At 38.3% G+C, this 3,891-nt stretch overlaps 1 protein-coding gene across 1 annotated transcript in view; it reads left to right on the forward strand.

The window, feature by feature from the left end:
* LOC122554402 (retinoid isomerohydrolase-like) overlaps positions 1 to 3,891 on the forward strand; it is a 46,286-nt gene that overhangs the window by 28,358 nt on the left and 14,037 nt on the right. The gene's annotated exons all lie outside the window — the stretch shown is intronic.

Here is a 3,891-nt window from a genome sequence, read left to right on the forward strand (position 1 = left end):
CGATTTAGAAAAAGGCAGTGTGGACTTGTTGGGCCGAAGGGCCTGTTTCCACACTGTAAGTAATCTAATCTAATCTAATCTAATCTTGGTAGTTATTGTAGCATTTCTTGTGTATGTTGTATGCCACTGTGTGTTGATGGTGCAGGGAGTGAATGGTAAAAGTGTTAGATGGAATGCCAATCAAGCAGTTGCTTTGGTGTTGACCTTATTGAGTATTGTTAAAGCTGAGATTATTCTGGCAAATGGAGACTCCTGACTTGGGCCTTGTAGATGATGGCCCATGTTTTGAGGAAGTGAACTACTGGCAAATTCCTTCGCCTTTGACCTGCTCTTATAGCCATAATACTATATGGCTGGTCCACTTCAGTTTCTGGCAAATGGTAGGGCCCCTGGGAGTTGATAGTCAGGATATCAGCTATGGAAATGCCATTTAGAACATCAAGTGGTGTTGTTTGGATTCTTTCTTGTTGAAGATGGTCATTACATGGCACTTCTGTGGTTCGAATATCATTTGCCATTTATTAGCACAAGCATGAATATTGTCCAGGTCTTGCCTGGTGACTTATTTTTTATAGATGTAGCATTTGTTTCGAATAGATGGGCAGTGCTTACGCCTGTGAAATTTTCTTGCTTCACAGAGCTGACACTGACTTTTAGTATCTGCTAATTTTTTGTGTACTGTCTTCTTAAATTTGTCTTTACAGTTTTTATACCTTACAATTGAATGGATTATTTTGGTTTCCTTTGATAATTTCAAACCTGCTTTGGACAAGAATAAACTGACAAGCTATTAAGAATTTCAACACAAATTGTAATTCCAAAGCTCCGTAGTCATATTTCTCAACCAATACATCGAGGTAATTTTAAAACAAAAATCTATGCAATCACCTGGATAATGAATTCTTCAATTAAATTTTCCTCCATCAGAAATTGTTCTAAGACTAAAGTAATTATCAAAAGTTTGTAGCGCATCATCAAAAGTATTTATGCCTTCTTTAACATCTGCAAGAAACAGGAAAAGTTTGGAGTTAAGGCATCAAATAATACGAAGGATGAAATGAAACTGTGGACCAGGACAGCTTTGAGAGAGAGTAAGTCAGTGCTGCTGGACAGAGGTGTTGAGTGCTTTCATGTGGCAGCGCATGGCCCTGAGTGTGGCTTTTAGGATGCGGCGAGAACAGCAGTTGGAAAAATGTTGTATATCATACAAGTACCTATAATCCTGGAGGCTGCAGGCAGGGTAGAATTTGAGTTGAAATCCACATGGAGGAAGTTGGAAGCAAAGACAGTCACTGAGGAAGGAAATCTGGCTGTGGAAGCGAGTCTTAGTAAATACCTTGTCTAACACTGAGAGAGAAAAGGAAAGCAGTGAAGGTGGACGGGGGAGAGAGACAAACGAATATCCTGTTGGAGAGAAGAGCAGTACTTCTTCAGGGTAGGCATTCCTGGGAGAGAGGTGGCAGTGGGTTAAACACTGGATAAAAGCAAATCACTGCGGATGCTGGAATCTGAAACCAAAAGAGAAAATGTTGGAAAATCTCAGCTGGTCTGGCAGCATTTATAAGGAGAGAAAAGAGCTGACGTTTTGAGTCTAACTGACCCTTTGTGCTTTGAGCTTTGACAAACAGTCAGTTAGACTCAAAACGTTAGCTCTTTTCTCTCATTACAGATGCTGCCAGACTTGCTGAGATTTTCTAGCATTTTCTCTTTTGGTTTCAGATTCCAAAATCTGCAGTAATTTGCTTTTATGCCTTCTTTGTTGCTGTAGTGTGTAACATCATCAGCTATATTCCCAATTGAATTCAGAATGTATTTACTTGTTCAGTTTATGATTTAGTGCCTTATTGGAAGCAACCTGTATCTTAATTACTGTTGTCACCAAGATTTCAAATTCTATGCTCTATTTGGTTCATCTCTCAAATTAATTGTTCCATGTAATGTTATTTCTGCTGTAATTTCTTTCTAATATAGTTATTCATTCTCCATGTTTTACAGGATTTTAATTCTGCCACACAACAACATTGTTTTTCTACACTGCTGTATTGGAGGGTTTTTCTACCCTTTAATGGTCAAACGGGAGGATTTCTGCCTTCTGCAGCCGAAAACAATTCCCGTCCACTTTGCACCTTTTCCAAACAAATCTGACTGCTGCAACTTCAAAGCTAATTATATTCGCTTATTGGTTTTCCTAACACAATTCACATGCTGCTTTGCTGCCAATGATCCCTATTACCTTCCAGTTTTATAAAAGATTATTATTCTCTTTAATAGTTTCACTGAGTGAATCGTGCTCTCTGTAGTTTTAAAGCTGTATCCTGTTTTCATTAATGGTTTTACTCAATGAACCTGTCTGCAACTTTCATAAGTTCTTCCTCCTTTACTGTAGCTTTAATTATGAATTTACTGTGTTTACTGTGACTTCAATTGTTCTCTTACATTAGACTTTGTTTGCTTAGGCTTTTAAATTGTTGTTTATTGCTTTAGTTCTGGCTATGTGATGCACCTCATGGTGCCTACTCGCTGTGGCGATTATGCTCACTCTGAGGATTTTGCTTGTTTCTTGATTTCCCTGTTTGTAACTAGGCTGTGTTTTCCCCCATCCACAGAGATTTCAATTTTACTCACGCAACCTCCAATTCCTTGTTTATTCTTTGGCTGAACCTCATCTTGGGACTATACCTACAGTTCATCAGCCCTGAATGCAATCTGCAACTTCCAGCTGTAATTAGTGTTCCAACTCACGGTTCCCTCTACATTTCTTAACAGTACTGAAATGCTGTCAATATTGACTGCAGTTTCTGCTTTGTCAAACCTTGCCACAAATCACTGTCCTGCGGGTGTGTCAACTGTTCTGTTCGGTCAGTTACTGCATGATTGCCTGCATAAGTCATACTCTTAAAGTTGTGCCTGAAAAAAATTCTTCTGGATTCACTTCACTTCACTCTGATGTCTTACGTGGTGTTGCTACAATTAAATCACATTATAATCTGTATTGCTCATCAGCTGTTGTCAGATGAAACCTCACCACATTATCAGAGAAAATTGCTTGATCACCATGTGGCAGATTTAGTGCCACCACCTTCTCTTTAAACTTGGGATCTACAGATCCTGTTTCATCTAGTCTGGTAGAAGAAACCCATGAGGTTGTCTAATGAGAAGAGATTTTTGTCTTAAACACAGGATGTAATTTATTACATAACAACAATTGGTTGTAACTCCAAGACAGACATTGTTGCATGAGGGAGATCTAGGTGGTAGATCTCTCTCCTTTAAAATCTAGAGCTGTTCTCCCACCTAAATCCTATGACAATATCATATTTGATGGAATTTAACGCATTCCCCAGCAAATACTTTACAATGGTCACAATGTTTGTGCTAAATTATGCTAATCACTATTTCACTTTTGAGATTTCTTTGTACCTGCTATCAACTTCATGTGGAGTCAAATATATTCAATACTTTAATATTCTTACAATCATTACTACAGTTTTTAAATAGTAAAATTGATTCAAAGTTAAAATTGCTGCAAATATTCAGTACCTCTGTCAGCATTTGTGGAAAGATCATACATATGGATATTCAACTAAAGCCCTTCAAATGCAGTCTGATTTTTAAAAAAGTATATATGGAGTTTAATTCAGATAAATGTGAGGTGCTGCATTTTGGGAAAGCAAATCCTAGCAGGACTTATACACTTAATGGTAAGGTCCTAGGGTATGTTGCTGAACAAAGAGACCTTGGAGTACAGGTTCATAGCTCCTTGAAAGTGGAGTCGCAGGTAGATAGGATAGTGAAGAAGGCATTTGGTATGCTTTCCTTTATTGGTCAGAGTATTGAGTACAGGAGTTGGGAGGTCATGTTGCAGCTGTACAGGACATTGGTTAGGCCACT

The sequence above is a fragment of the Chiloscyllium plagiosum genome, chromosome 11 (genome assembly GCF_004010195.1).
Source record: "Chiloscyllium plagiosum isolate BGI_BamShark_2017 chromosome 11, ASM401019v2, whole genome shotgun sequence".
In the NCBI taxonomy this organism is placed as follows: Eukaryota; Metazoa; Chordata; class Chondrichthyes; order Orectolobiformes; family Hemiscylliidae; genus Chiloscyllium; species Chiloscyllium plagiosum.